Here is a 16764-nt window from a genome sequence, read left to right on the forward strand (position 1 = left end):
TTTCATAGCACTTAACGTTCTTGAGAGCAGCAAGGACTTCCTATCCTGCCAGTGGAGAAAGGAACCTTTTCATCCATTTGTTCAGCTCCCGTTCTAGTCTCAGGAATAGTTTTTCGTTTCTCAGTTGTGGTAGAAATGGCTAACTTCTCTCCAATACCTCTTCTTCCTTTTGGGCACACAGCTAGCCCACCCTTTCCAGCCCTCCTCGAATTTAGTTGTAGCCATCTAGACGGAGTTCTGTGTCATAGAATATTAGTGGAAGTACCATGCATCACTTGTAGGCTGGGTTCATAAAACCACCAGCTTGTGTGCTTATGTGTTGTTGCTTTTCCCTTTTCCACCTCCAGGCAGTGGAGATATTTGATAAGCTTAAAAGATATGTGTTGAATATAGTACAACAACTTCTTTCAGCCTGGATCCCGGCATTACCAGATGGATGAAGGCTGTACCACCCACATTTTCACTTGCTTAGTTCTGTTATATAAATAAGAAATAAATTCCTGTTGGGGTTTGAGATGTTTAAAGATTTGGTCTTTTTGTTATGGCAGTTACCTTACCCAGAACAAGGCAATTCTCCTTTATGGCAATACTGAAGATGAATATTGGGGAAAATGCCTTTCTGGGGCTATACAGCTTTAGTATTTTATATCCAGTTGGTGGGAGTTTAGGAGCTCAGGGAACTGCCTTACTGTCTGAGAGGTCACAGGCCATTGTTTATTAACCTTGGCCTTTCCTTGGTAATACAATTCCTGTACGAACTCAATAGGCTTCAGGTGCTTCCATCAATTCCATGGGCTAATAACACAGCCAGCGATCTTTTCTAGAAATAGACTGTGAGTCTGAGAATTCCTGACTCCATTCCAGGGACTTCTACATGATGCCAGTCCTCCTAGACCTCAGATTAATGACCTCTGCCCTGAGTCAATTAAAAACAATAACCTCGGGTGGGAAGGCAATACCTATAATCCAATCTTTGCCATCAGGGTTTTTCTCTTTGTCAGGCAGAAACGACTTTATAAAAATTGTTTAAGACAGGTCTGGAAGATTAGGCTCGTCTATTGGCTGAAATTTATCTGCCGCTGCTAAATTTCCTGCTTCCCTCTTTAAGATGGTACAGCCTTAGTCTTAACTTCCTTTCTCCATGGAACCCACTGAAAGGCATCCATTGATGTTCTTACCATTCCCCCTAAGCCCAATGTCTTTCTAGGCCCATGGTCTGTGTTCAAGAGCAACAGATGGTTTAACTGATTGCTTTATAACCTCAAAAAAGTCACAACTTTCCAGCCTGGTCTCTCAGTGCATTCTACAGAACCTTGTCCATTTACCCATTCACTTATTTTAGTTTGTTACTTTCAGCATCCCACTTCTGCTTCAAACATCTGCATCAGTAGGGTCTTTGGTTGCTAGAATAAGCAACCTGATTTAAGGAGAAATTGAGTTTACTAAAAGAATATTGGATACAAAATCATGTGGGGATGAAAAACCATGATCAGAGGATGTGTGGTCAGAAATGATGGCACAAATCACTTGCAGAACTGACTAGGTGAGAAAACAGCTTCCACTGCCACTAACCATGGCACCCTACAGCTCACACTGTGGATGCCACCAGCATGGAGCCCTGGGTGCTGCTACTGTCACTGCCACCAGTACTGTATTAAGAAATTAATCTTGCTTCCATAGCCCCTGCTATAAGAATGATTTTTTTTTTTAACCATTCCACATTCAGATCCCAATATAAATTCTGCAAAGTTGCATTCTATTGGCTGAGCCTAGGTCTTGTACATACTACTGACCCCCAAGGGAGGTTGGAAAAATGAGGATCTGGCATTTGTTTCTAACTCTAACTTGTAAAATGGGAAATCCCCCAATTAGAAACTGGCTGAGATGCAGGGACACCAGAAAGAATGATGAATACGTCCTACTGTCCTTTTCAGCAATTTGAAAATGTACTATCACAACTTCCATTTTCTAACAGAGAGGTAAAACTTACAATCCATATCAATTCATTCAATAATACTTTTTTGTGCTTCCTGTGGATCAGACTCAATGATAAGTTGATACTCTGAGCTTTTCATGCTTTTGAAAATGAGAGTCTCTTTTTCCTGGATCCTGCCTCTGATGCTGCCAGGGGCATCCCTGAGATGAGACCCAATCCAGGGCCCAGTATATTCCTCCAAAAGCTTGAGTCATCATTGAGAGGTTTCCACAGGGAGGTGAATATCTGGAGACTATGTAATTTTAATTCCAGTGTACCTAGGTTAGAATTTTATTAGAAACACCTTGACAACTTCTTAACAAGGTTTACATATGAACCTGGAGCAAAGGCCCCAGAAGGCTAATACCAGCTGTCCTGAAACATACTTGTGGCTCAGGCTGAACCAGCCTTCAAAGCACTTGTCCCAGTGTTTCCTTAAAACCTCGATGCCAGATAATTCCAGGGTTCCTCACAACACATTATCCTTGGCAAAAAGAAACTCCTTGGGCTATCTATTCTTCCCATATTTTTATGCCAAGGATTTTCTGTGTTTCCTCTCCCCTGGCCAGCCTCCTGCTATTCAACTGTCTTGCAATATTTTATATTTCCAAGAAATTCCACTTCATGATGAAGAAAAACTCCATCATTTTAATCATCTTCACAGAGGACTCATTACACCTTCTTGAAATTGATTTAAACCTGATTTTCTCCCAAGCATACAATTTCCCTTAGCTATTTTAACACTGAACTAATTATTCCTCCTTATCGGCATTGTGTTGGTGCATGTGTGTCAGTGATGTGGAAGGGGAGAGAGTCCCCACTATTGCTTCCAAAACATTGTTCCTCCATCATTGTATAAATACCCCTTGCCCTATGAGAGTTGAACTCTGTAGCTCTGTGCTTCCCAACAGACAATCTTCTACAAACGCATAAAATTTTTCATTTGACTGACATTCTTTCTCTTTACCCTAGGTCTAACCATTATCTTGGAAAACTTCTCTGCCTAATACTGTCAAATGCCCAGCATTCTAGCCTCACAGTGCTCTGTCATCCTCACCTCCAATAACTTGCAACCCTCACTCCACTCCATACCCATGACTGCTCAGTGGGTGTTTTCTTCCTCAGGGATTGCTTTGGCACTGAAACCTTCAACTCAGGTTTCCCATTTCTGATCATGAGCTCCTGTTCTAGTATTTTTCCTCGTTATATCCACTACACTGATTCTTCATCTGCATTGAGACATTCAGTTGCTGAATCTCTTGATTTTCTCTCAATTTTGTTAGCCTCTTTGGATTTTCATTTCCTTCCTTGTCCAATCTGAACTCAAGGGTCTGCTAACTCATTTTCTTATCTATACTTTCAAATTTCTTCCTCATTTTACTTACACTTTGTTCTCTCTCCCAACTTCCTCAGAAAACCCCTGCTTTATATCAATCTGTCTACTTTGTCAGCAACTCTAGCTAGGTCCATATGTTAGGTGCTTAATAAATATTGAATTAATTAAATTAATTACACTTGCTGCATTGGATATTACCCTTGCCTTTCACCATCATAGAGCTGAATATTTTAATTGCCTTTGAGTTACTGGGAATCTGCTATAATTGTTTCCCACTATGGCCAGTTCTAAAGAATCTTCTCTGATCTTCACTCACAGTGCCCTATTATTAATGGTCAGCTACCAGAAACCTAATTTATCTGAAATAAAGTAAGAGTAATTATGAATAATTCTTTTCAACATTTTTAGTAACTTTTATGTTCTAGGACAGGGAAGGAAGATACAAATCATGAAAGTTGACTTTACATCATCAGAGACACATAGAGCCCACAGCATTGAAGCTGAGTCTTGAACTCTGAATAGAAGGTCTTCTGGGAGAGAAGGTGAACAAGAAATTTTGGGCAAAATTATATGCAAATTCAGAGGATGTGAAAGTGTGTGGTGTGTTTGGAGAAGGACTGAGGAAGGCAAGCCACATTTTATAAGTGCCTATTTTTGCCAGCCCTGCATAAAGCACTTTGTATATATTACCTAGCAAGCAGTTCAGTGAACTTGAAAATAGGGAACCTGGAAGATGAAGGTGATGGAAGGTGGTAAAATGAGGCCAGAAAGTTACCATATTGCAAGGCTCTGAAAAACCTTACCTGAAATTTAAGGCTTTTAGCTTTACTTATAAGTTATGGGAAGTCATTTTATTATTTTAATAGAAAGTGACATGATCATATTTATTTTGGGAAGATCACTGGTGACAGTAAATTAATGAAGAAGTCTGAAAGTAAAAAGAATAATCAGGAGCCTTTGTCTGAGTTCAGGTGAGGGAAAGCCGCAGTGGTGCGGATGGAGAGGAGAGGCCAGAAGGACTTGGAGGAGGGAAGCAGTGGATTTGTGGTTTAAGTGGGAGAGAAAAATTCGAGCTATGAAAAATATTTGATGGTAGGTAATTCATTTTGGTCTTTTAATAATAATTCCTACTCCAGAGGATTTTATATCATCAAATGTTAAGGAGCTGATATATATACTACATTATAGTAATAAATGCAATACACTTGAGCATTGTGTTTGACTGTGAGCAACAGAAACACTAAAGTCTAGACTTAAATGTATTAGGGGTTTCATTTTCTCACATAAAAAAATCTGGAGTCAGGTGGTCCATGTCTGGTATAGCATTCTACAGTGTCACCAAGGAGTCAGTTCCTTCTAGTTTTCAGCGCTGCCATTTTTTAAATGTATGGTTTTGCTTCATGGTCATCAACCAGCAAGGGGTGCATATTCCACAAAGAAGAAAGGGGAGGCCTGAAGGGCAAAGGATGTATGCTGCCTGATTCCATCCTCCTTGTGCGGTGTTCCCAAGAGCTCCACTCAATAGGCTACTGCTTTGTGATGTTGTCCTCTGATGCAAAAATGATTCGAAAACAGTTCTTTTTTTAATTACATGCATTGCCTTAAAATAAATGGGTTCTTTTAAAAATGGTTCCCTTCAAGGGAAAAGGGGCTGAACAAATATCAGCAGGCAATTAGCAGTGTCTGCCGTAGAATTATAGAAAAGAGAGGTGACACTGTAACACTGTACCCTGGTGCTTTTGACAATCTCTGTCTTAGAAACACCAGAGGAGTTCCATGTGCTTCTTTGCGGTGCTTTCAAAAACAGAGGGTTTAAGTTGACATTAAATTTTAGGAAATTGAATGAGGATGTCATGAAAAAAAGATAATCTCCCTAAAACATGTTTCTTTTCATTTATGAATAGAGATGAGTTCATCTCCTTAGTTCTTGGAGACACAATTTGCCTGCTTCTCTATGGACCCCAATCTATAGGCTGACACTGAGCCTAGGATACATCCCCTTTGTCCAAATAGGGGAGTTCTTCCATTTGACTCTCCTCAGTTCCAGTGTCTTCTTGCAATACCTTCTTTCACTGGGAACCCAGTGGAAATACTGGAATTCCATTTTTGCCTCACCTCCAGTTTTACTAACAATTTATAATCTGTTGCAGTTAGTTATCCAGTTTTTTTTTGTTTTACTTTTTAAAAATATAACCTCTGCCTTATCTTGAAAGAAAAGAGTTATAGATACTATATATAGTCAGTTGGTGGTCAATAAGTATTTATTGTGTCTACTATGTCCATGTGCTGCAAACATCGCTAGGACTTTGGTTTTTCCTTCCTCTGTGCATGGTCCAAATACAGGCTTCCAGCCTGGACCATCAGACCTACCACTCAGGCTCCTCCTGCCAAAGGCTTTGGACTTGATGGACCACAAGGCTTTGGATATAAAAGAGAGAGAAGCAAGAAAGCTTCCTGTGTGTAGTGAAAGCCCATTTGGACAGGAGCCATTACAGCTGCAGAGGTTGAGAGATATGCCTATTGGCAGGGATGAATAAAGCCATGAGGCGACTCATGTATATTCAGCATGATTGGTTGTGTCTGTCCTGCAGGAGAGATGATTGTTTCTTGAACAATAGTATTGCATCAAGGAAGATGCTCTTACTTATATATTACTGCCTTTTTGAGTATCAGTGTTACATCTTGCCATCCTCCTTTTAGTATTAAGCAAAATGTAGAAATAAAATGATTTAAATGAAGGGAGCTGTACAATCTTGCCTGGAGATGTACTGAAAAATTAGGCTATACGTTAGGGAAAAGATTTTTACCCATTTGCTCAGTAATTTAACTTCTCCCTGACCTCTATTTTAAGACATATTGATGCCATGGTTCTTCTGCCAGCCAGTTAAATTCTAGTTTTTCAGTGGTTTATGAAACTAAGGTTGCTTTATCAAAATCAACACTGGAGAATAGTGTGCTCCGGGTGGCTAGGAAACTGACAGCTTTATCCCTCTTGTTTCTAAGAATGAATGGACATTTTAACTCTAAATTGCTTTAATATGTCCCAAGAAATGAGATTGCAGGTATACAACCTGTGCTTTCCAAAGAGTCTCCCAATCAGTATCTGGTAATTTTGAATGATTACATAACTAACTTGTACTTAAAAGGAGGAAAAAGTTTCTTATCCATTTTAGGAAGAAATAGCTTACAGGAAAGCTACCCTATCTAAAATTTAGAGCATGAAGAAATATCATATTTGTAACAAATCTGGGAGATAATGATAAAGACATCTTCACTTATCTTTTGTGTGCCTATTTAAGACCTTCTGGCACATGCCTTGGCTGTTTTAAGGGTTTTGATTAACTGGTTGTGGAGCTATCGTGCAATGCATAGATTTGTCTATGGAAAATAATTCTAACTTGCAAATGAAACCTGAACTAATAGTAGGTGTTTAGTGTTCTTGATTAGACAAAAAGTCTTAACAAATTGCAAAAAGTATTTCAAAAGACAGATTGAGTTGGTTTGCTGAATTTAGGGAAATGCTTGGTCTGACAGTTAATGAGTTGAAATACTTGCCATTGAAAGATTGGGTTACTAATTCTCCTCACAATTTATCCTTCTTTTCTCATTTATTCTAAATAAAAGCTCAGAAATTACTGTCTTTGCCAATGAAGTGACCCATTTAGCATTTAGCTTTTCTGAAATAGGGTGGACTAACCAGCAAAACTCTTACGAAAGTGAGATCCTGCTTCTGAAAATCATCAGATTATGTTTTTTAAGGTTCTTCACAATCATGCATATGTGAAATGAAACACACATGGGTGATGTCTTCTAAACTCTAATGATTTGGCAGCAATTCAGAAATCTAGATGGATAGAGGCAAATCTTTAAGAAGAATGGACCAACTCAGTACACTTAAGGTTTTGACTCATTTATTTTATTGAGAATGGGTATAGCTGTGCCTGGGAATCAGTAGATCAGATTTGACTCCTGCCTCAGCTATAGGAATAATAAATTATAAATATGAAAATTTGAAAGATAAATATTAATTGGCAATTATGCTTCCTGAGCTAATTAGTCGCTTTTTCCCTATAAAAAATAGCTCAGGATAAATAAATGACATTCACAACTGAAAGGATGAAATATTAAGTCCATTTAATTTTGTATGTAGTCTACTCAAATTTTAAAAGGTGATTTACCAATCTGATTGTTTCATGTCCTTTGATTATATTAGAATAAGTTCTGAAAAACATTTAAAAAATATATTTAGCATTAAAGAAAAAAAGTAGAAAATATTGACAAAACTGAAAAACAAAAAAGAAAAGTTGCCTGAAAATTGAAAATGAGGCTGGGTGTGGTGGCTCATGCCTATAATCCCAACACTTTGGGAGGCTGAGGCAGGTGGATCACTTGAGGTCAGGAGTTTGAGACCAGCCTGGCCAATATGGTGAAAACCTGTGTCTACTAAAAAAAGAAAAAAAAATTGGCCAGGTGTGGTGTCATGTATCTGTAGTCTCAGCTATTTGGGAGGCTGAGGCACGAAAATCACTTGAACCCAGGAGGCAGAGGTTACAGTTAGCCAAGATCACACCACTGCTGTACAGCCTGGGTGACAGCAGAGCAAGATTCTGTCTCAAAGAAAAAAAAAAAGAAAGAATATTGAAAATGAGACGTAAGAGATTAAAAATCCAATATGTGAGGGTCTTGTTTCGATCTTGATTTGATTTGACTGTATACACTGTATATGTATCTCTGAAATATTATTGGAATTTTGAATGTGAATTAGGTATTAGATGATACTAATAAATTGTTAATTCTGTTAGGTTTGATAATTGCATAGAATATTTGTGGTATGATGTGTGTGTTTGTGTGTGTATGTGTACCTAGATATAGATATATATGCCTAACACACATACTTAGTATGCTGTATATATACCTTATCAGTTAGAGATACATAGCAAAAAATTCACATTTGAAGTGTCATACTGTTTGGAATTTGCTTTAAAATAGTTTAGAAAACAAACAAAGTATGGGAGGGTATAAATGAAAAGAATTGACAAGTGTTATAATTGTTCAAGCTGGGTGATGAGTACAAAGTTTTTAATATTGTTCTTCACTCTTTTATCTATATTTGGAAAGTATAATCTCAATTCACTGCATTAGAAAAGAGCAAATAAACAAATTGAGAACAACTTCCTTTGCTTTTCTTAGTTTCTAGTTTAGGCATCCTTGACAAAGGGTCTCTTTTAGAGATTTACACATGTAATACTAGAGTCACTTTTGTCAGGGGTGATTTTATTTTCTCTTTCTATGGTTATCATCAGAGAATTGGCGGACAAACTAATTGCAGCATTGTAACACTAGGTTTAAATCAGTTCAAGCAGCCTGCAAACACCACATATATGATGGTCTGCCTCAGTTCACAGTGTATACTAGGGGAGGTCCCAGGATTTACTTCCTTTCCATTACCTCTGCAGAGGCGAAGGGAGAAATGACTGGACTTAGGAGCCCCTTTGTCTTCACCAGCTGCAGAGGGAACCCAGGAATCCCCTCCAACTGCTGTGCACAGTGTGCGGGAGGAAGAAGAGCAAACCTGTTTTTGCTGGTTAAGAAAGCCATAGGGAGAGAAATGTTCTTGGCATTCTCGTGTTGGAATAATTGATTTATTTCCTTATAGAAACAAGAGCATTACTTCCACAAAACATTAACAGACATTCCATGGAGGAGCATGAGGAACAGGAAGATGTCAGACCAGTTTGGGAAATGCTTGGTTGAATACTTTAGCATTTTTTTCCTTATGAAGTACAGGCATATAATACTTTAGTACACGTGACACACTTCCTTAGTGGCCTGTGTGGGGGACCCTGAATGCAGTATTTCTCAAACTGTTGTGAACATTAACACTTTTTCCAGGAACATCATCTGAGATGAATATTTCTTGGAAAGCGCTTTGGAAAATGCTGCCCCTGACCAAACCATTTTTAACTCAAGCCCCAAGTGCACAATGGACTCTAAACTTCAGTTTCTCTATCCTTTTGTGCCTACCATAGCCATATTTCCTTGACATGAATTTATTGAATAGCATTGATTAATTGACTGTCTACTATGCATCTACTCTTTGCTTGGTGCTGGGGATACGAAGATGAATAAGACATATGGTTCCTGTCTTCAGAAAGTTTATACTCTACCAGAGGAACCAGACACAATGCAAATGACCAGGTCGAGTGCTCAAAAGCCACCTGAATCCGGGACTTGGCTATGACTTGTCAGGGATTTGCATCTACCTAAGCCCCTCTCTCTAGGCCTCTTACTCTTCAATGGTGCCTTCATATCACTGATAGAGCTGAGAAAAATATTTCTCCTTTCTAAATGCTACCATCTTCATCAGCCATATTGCTCGTCATCAATCTTCTTTAACCAATACTCAGAAAACACTTCAATGTTCTTTCCAAAATCACAAAGAAATTTTTTTTCTGGTTATGAAAGCATCATCATGACTACCAAATTATGCACCAATTCCTTGCTTAGAATAATTTTGTAAAAATAAAAAAAAATCCACCAATACTCTATTTAGAAAAACTCTCAAAGACTTTCAGAGGCTGGGTGCAGTGGCTCACTTTTGTAATCCCAGCACTTTGGGAGGCCAAGGTGGATAGCTTGAGTCCAGGAGTTAGGGACCACCCTGGCCAACATAGGAAAACCCTGTCTCTACAAATAAATAAATAAATAAATAAATAAATAAATAAATAAATAAATAAATGCAAAAATTAGCGGGGCAGGGTGGTGCATGCTTGTAGTCCCAGCTACTCGGGAAGCTGAGGTGGGAGGATTGCTTGAGCCTGGGAGACAGAGGTTACAGTCAGCCAAGATCACACTACTGTACTCCAAACTGGGTAATAGAGTGAAACCCTGTCACAAAAAAAAATTTTTTTAAGAGCATTTATATTGTATTCTAATGAAGTTATGTTGGCAGATATAAATACAGTCCTTGCTGTTCAAGGTGTGATCCATTGATCATCAGCCTCAGCATCACCAGGGGATTTGATAAAAATACAGAATCTCAGGTCCAGCCTTACACCTCTTGAATCAGAATCTATACTTCACATGATCCCCAAGTGACTCAGATGTACAAAAATCTTTGAAAGTCACTCAATTTTAGGCATAAAAGGTTTTTAAACACCAAAATATTTGTAGTGGTATTGCTGACAGATTATTATTCCTACATTGTGCTTTAGGAGCTTTCTGCCAAATATATTCTAATAAATATTAATTCAGAAGATAATTAGAATATAGTCTCAGTCTGCCTAGAGCTCACAAACTTGTAGGGATGACAAACTTCTATGAGAGCCAGAAATGGGTGTGACTAACTCAATACGGTAAACCAGGAAAGGCTTTAGTTTTTGCAAACTTCAGAAAAAAAAATTGAATGTAATGTTTCCACTTGACCAACTCTCAAGGGTGCTGCAATCTTTAACATGTATTTATGGAACACAGTATTATGCATTGAGAAAGAACTGTGTAACCAACATTCTTACAAATCATGTTTTGATGAGAATTTCCTCCAGCAAATATTTTTCTCCATTATAAAATCTTCAAAAGTATGTGTGGATAAACCATAATTATGGAAAACTTTATAATTATGTATGCAAGCTCAGTGCAATCTACAGTAGGCTATATGGGTTGCATTCACAGAAGGTTGCAACAATTTGCAGAAGCTGAGAGACAGCACTCAGTAACACAATAACCAACAGAATTCTGTTAGCCAGTAGGCCAAACTAGATATGGAAACATTTTTATTGATTTAATTTAAAAAATTTAACTTTGCAATCAGCTTTTATATAGAAAAATTGCAGCATTTGTCTAAAAGTATAATTTGTTATTTCAGTAAATGTTCTGCCTATTGGACATTTTACTATTGAAGTACAAGTTGGCACTGATTTTTACACAGTGATTTGTTGCAAACACTTCACCATTATAAAAATTGTGCATTAAGTGCCTCTTTAAGTCAGGTACTGGTGGTATAGACAAATATGGCCCTACACTCTAGGAACTTATCTATTCAGTAAGGTTTATCTTTACCTATCTTTACCTAGTCTAGGTCCAGCAAGACTAGAATAGGTAAAGTGGAATTGAGGTTCCCAATTGTTTATATGTATCCCAATGTTTTCTTTAAGCTATGTTGAGAAGTAAATTATGAAAATAAATATTTTTCCTGTTCAATTAATAATAAATTAATTTTTTTTAAATTTCAGTCCTGTCTCCTATCCCCAAATGGTCTTACACAGTCTTGGAATTTTTAGCAATAAACTTTAGAAAAATCATAGAGGCCTCCAAAACAACAGAGGAGGCTAAGGACAGAGTGAGTCTGCCAAATATGGTAACTCTTTCACCAGGAACTATTTCAGTCAGTCACCAATATTTTTTTCCAACTCCATCAAGAATTTGGAGTGTAAATTCAACTTCATTGAACGGTTATTATGCATTGTGAGTCTACAGGCTTCATGTAGTTTAGGGCCAAAGAAATTGAGGCCGTTGCACAGAATAGAATTCTGTTACTTGACTAGGGTCAAGTAACACTCCTGGAACTTTTGGCAAAGAATGGTGTCAACACTGGCCAGATTAATGACTTTGGTAAGACTTCTTAACTTTGCTGGAGGTCATCTGGAATTCTTTAATCTGAACAGTGATGAGCTAGAATTGTTATATTATTTGCTATGACTCATGATTAATGGAGTATTTTAGAGTATTGGGGGTTTTATATACACTAGATGATAATGTATTCTTTAAATGCATGATCATATACCAATCACCAGGTTCTTCCAGAAAAGAACACAACAAAAACCTCAGAAATACAATCCTAAGGATCATCTTTTTGGAAGATTTTTTTTTTTTCCTTAGGAAACAATAATACTTTGATATTAGCAACAGCTTCTCTTGCTGGTATATTATCATTGTTTAACCTATGGCAATTGTAATGAATTTCACTTACAATTTAGTAGGCTCAATTCTTCTTACTTAACCTGGGTGTTTATATGAGGCTGTGAAGACCTCACCAATGTCCAGTGTTTGGGTGATAGATTGCCTAAGAAAAGCCAGAGCCAGAGTCCTCCCTGAAAGACAAGCAGTAGCCCAGGAACTTTCGACAGCTTGGGGACAAATGGCTGGAAATTCTTAAAGGGGTAATGGTGGAGGGTGCATCTGATAAAGACCAAAAGTATCCTAAGATTTTGAGACACATCATCTCAGAGACATGGAAGCTGAGGATGTTAGCTGTGTAACATCCCGAAGTGTTGTGTGAGACTTTAGCTTTCCTTCAACCCTTCCATTTTCCTCCATGATTGAAAAAAAAAAATGCCTTTTGTTGTGTTTTTAAACCACATTTTGCCTAGATTTAAAAAAATAATTAAGCCATATAGTGCTTGCTATGTGCCAGTCATGATTAGGTGTTTTGTTTACATAATTAACTGATTAATGCCATATTGTAGCATCAATCCCTTTTCAGATGAGGAAACTGAGCCCTGGGAGGTGAAAAAAACATTTGCTCAAGGACATAGACAGTATGTACAAGAGCTGGGATTTAACCCTGGACTTTAGCTAACGAGTCTCCTGCTCTTGATTCTCATTGTCTACTGTTTCATCTTATAATTCTATTAAATGAGATATCATACAAAAATGTAAAACACAGTGCCTGCACATAGAAGGTGCTCAACAAATTTTAGCTCCGTGTGTGTAAAAATGTTGATTCCTGTGCTTACTTCTAGGAATGACAGGGTCCATTATTGCTCAGTGATTAAGATCGCAGACTATAGCCTGGGCATCTCTACAAAAATACCAAAATTAGCTGGGCATGGTGGCATGCCCCTGTATTTCCAATTACTTGGGAGGCAGAGGCGAGAAGATCACTCCACTGGAGCCCAGATGATTGAGGCTGCAATGAGCTGTGATCACGTAACTGCACTCCAGTCTGGGTGACAGATGGAGACCCTGTCTCAAAAGAAAGAAAAAAGAAAAAACAATTGCAGGTTCAGTGGTTAACCAACCTTGCCATCCCTCACTAGCTGTGTGGTCACAGGCAAGCTGCAACCCCTATGTATGCCCGAGTGTCCTCATTTGTAACCAGGGATAACCAGTGTAGCTATCCCAGAAGGTTTCTGTGAGGTCGAATGAGATATCATATAAAGTTCTTGTACAATTCTCAGTACATAGTAATCACTCACTAAATTTTGTTGTTGTTACTAGGGAGCTTATATGGAGTGATTTAATACCCAGTATTCCACTGGGAACACAGTAGACAGTAAATAAATATTTGACAAATGACTGAATGAATGTATGACTTAATTAATTTGCCCAAGTTTGATTTGCCCCAGGGATGACTGGGGGCCAGAGAGGTTGTATAACATTTTCCTGCTCCCTGAAGGATACCAGGATGACTCAGCAAGCCTTTATTTTGGCATTTGACAGTGATATGCTAAGCTGTTTGGGCACTGTCTGACTTTGACATGATCCAAACTGTGACACATTTCATGGTTTTAGACACTGACAGACTCAAGCCAGGCCAGCCCCAAGGTGCTGAGAGTTGCTACAGATGGGGTGTAGCCAGAAGAAAATAGAGTTCTTTAACATTGCTCACGAAATGTAATGCATGTGACTTTCAATGACCAGGCCTTACTCAATTAAAATGATTTCTTTTTAAAATGTCTCTATAATAAAGACATTTGTTCTTATTATACAGAACACGCTTATTATAAAGGAATGTGCTGTTCCTTTGAGATAGCATGAGGCTGGGGAGTCTATTTAGAATAATAAAAGTAAAAGAAAAAAGTAGGTTTAGTATAGTTGTGGTGTTTTATGTACCTGATTCTTAGATAATTTTTGTATTATTAAGTATTTGAATTAGTGTATTCTATTCGTGCTGTAGTTAAGTAATCTAATAAATATTTATCAACTACCTACTATATCCAGACACTGTTCTAGGGATTGAGGATGTACCAGTGAATAAAACAGATCCAAATTATGTCAACCAGGCTGCACAATAGAAAATTTAAATTAGAATTATATTCCTTTGATGTCATAATACTTTCCTGAAAATATGTGAAGTTGATCATCAAATTTGATGATGGAAATTTTGATGGTTCTAAGTCCCTTATCTCTACTAAGTTGAAAATACAATCGAAATATATTATTGCTTTTTTAAATAAATCTATTTATTAAATTGTGGCTCAATTGTACCTGGCAAAATATGATAGTAAGACCTGGTAAAGTTAATAGGGCTAGTTCCTCTAAACCAACATTTTAAATATTATTTTTCATGGGCTGTTAATAGGTATTCAGCTGAAAAACAAAAAGTGGGTCAGGCATGGGGGTTCATGCCTATAATCCCAGCACTGTGGGAGGCTGAGGCGGGCAGATCACTTGAGGCCAGAAGTTCAAGACCAGCCTGGCCAATACGGCGAAACCTTGTCTTTACTAAAAATACAAAGAAAATTAGCTGGGTGTGATGGTGTGCACCTGTAATCCCAGCTACCTGAGAGACTGAAACACAAGAATTACTTGAACCTGGGAGGTGGAGATTGCAATGGGCCGACATTGCGCCATTGCACTCCAGTCTGAGCAACAGAGCAAGAACCTGTCTCAAAAAAAAATAACAACAAAACCCAAAAAGCAATTTTCCTGCTTAAGTAAGTTTGGAAGTGCTCCTGTGTCTCATGAATATGCAAGTATGCAAAATGACACTCAGGGTTTCATAAACCTATTTGATCACAGAATCATCTTTCCAGTGGAACTTTTTGTGGGACACTTGTTTCAGTAAACACATTTAGGAAAAAATATTGCTAACCTTCCATTATTTATTTGCAGGACATAAAGTAATTATAGACAACGGTAGACTCATAAGAAAAACTGAAAAAACAGTTTTTCTTCTGGTTTTGTAAGACAACAGGACAAGAAAAACACATCATAGATCATAGCTTTCCTTCCCAAAGAACGTCTATATCTGGCATGCATTTTTCCTCATGGCAGTGAGGCCACCGAGTTGCTTTCCTTTCCATAGATGGCACCAACCTTAACTCGTGTATCTGACTTTGTATGTGGGACTGCCCCTACTCAACATCCCACAAGATGAGTCTTCCATTTCTAGGCCTTGTTCCCACTGCTAATTTTGGGAGTAGAAAGATTGTTTTGCTTGCTGAATAGGTAATATATTCATATGGTTCAAAATTTAAGATGTACATAAGAGCAAAAGATCTGCCTTTCACCTAATTCTCCAAATCTTGAGTTCAACCAGTGTTGCTAATTTCTGTTGTATCTTTCCAGAGATATTTCACTCATATATAAACAACATATACATATATATTTTATCCATTCATCTGTATACATTATACACTCTTTTCACATCTTTTTTTCATCTTAACAAGTCGGAAATTGTTTTTGACTAGTCCTTAAAGAATGTCCACATATTTTTCCTTAACATGTGCAAGGTATTCCATTGAATGCAAAACATTATTTAACTACTAGAATATTGAGTAATGTTATTTTTCCAATATTTTGTAATTGCAAAGATTATTGCAAAGAGTAACCTTGTCACATCAATTCATACGCTTGAGGGTATATTTTTAGTATGCGTTACTGAAGTAGACTTCCTGAGTCAAAAGTATGTACATTAGTAATTTCACACATATTATCAAATTACCCTCTTCAGGGGTTGTACCAAAAGGCACTCCCACTGACAATATATTAAAATGTCTCTTTCAGCTCCCCTGACAACAGTGCACCAAACTTTTTGATCTTTGCAAATCTAATAGGTGAAAAACAGTATCTTAGTAGAATTTATATATTGAAGCAGCAAGAGGTTTTATTTAATTAAAAAAAAAACTTTATAAAATGTATTTAAGAAAATACTGCATATTTCCCTTGCCTTCTTGTACAGCTGACACTAAGGCTGGTCTTCCTTTAATGTTTAACTGTTATCATTACCGGCATTAATTCTGTGCCGTAATGTAGTTCTAGTGATGCCCGTAAGGGTGGTGATGAACAAAGGTTTTGCCAAGAATGGGTCTAGTTTCTGAACACTATGCCCCGATTGTTCTTCCGGCTACTTAATTTCTTTCAGCTATTATTTTTTATGTAGTGAATATTGTCCTGGTTTCTAATCTGTTTCCTTAATTAATACTTTATCATTTGAAGGAAGGAATGAAAGAGGTTCCTACAGTCTTCAAAATAATAATTATAATAACTACCAGTTAAGTATCTTTTATGTTTCAGGTAGATGTTTGTATGCATCATCTATAGCATTTTCATAGAGACTTTATAAAGTAGATATTATTATTTACATTTTCCTTGTGGAAGTAACCCAGGCTGCTACTGACAATTTATCACCAGGAGAGCTGGGATTCAGTGTTTCAATGGCCATATCAACTCTTTCCTTCAGAAGACAGTGTCTGAGCTTTGTGACAACTGTTTTCCACTCTGTTCAAAG

General features: G+C 37.5%; 1 long non-coding RNA gene across 10 annotated transcripts in view; it reads left to right on the forward strand.

Moving 5' to 3' along the window:
* LOC105730676 (uncharacterized) overlaps window positions 1-16764 on the forward strand; it is a 458472-nt gene that overhangs the window by 36957 nt on the left and 404751 nt on the right. The gene's annotated exons all lie outside the window — the stretch shown is intronic.

This window comes from Aotus nancymaae, unplaced genomic scaffold, assembly GCF_030222135.1.
Source record: "Aotus nancymaae isolate 86718 unplaced genomic scaffold, 86718_ANA_hifiasm-v0.15.2.pri h1tg000088l, whole genome shotgun sequence".
In the NCBI taxonomy this organism is placed as follows: Eukaryota; Metazoa; Chordata; class Mammalia; order Primates; family Aotidae; genus Aotus; species Aotus nancymaae.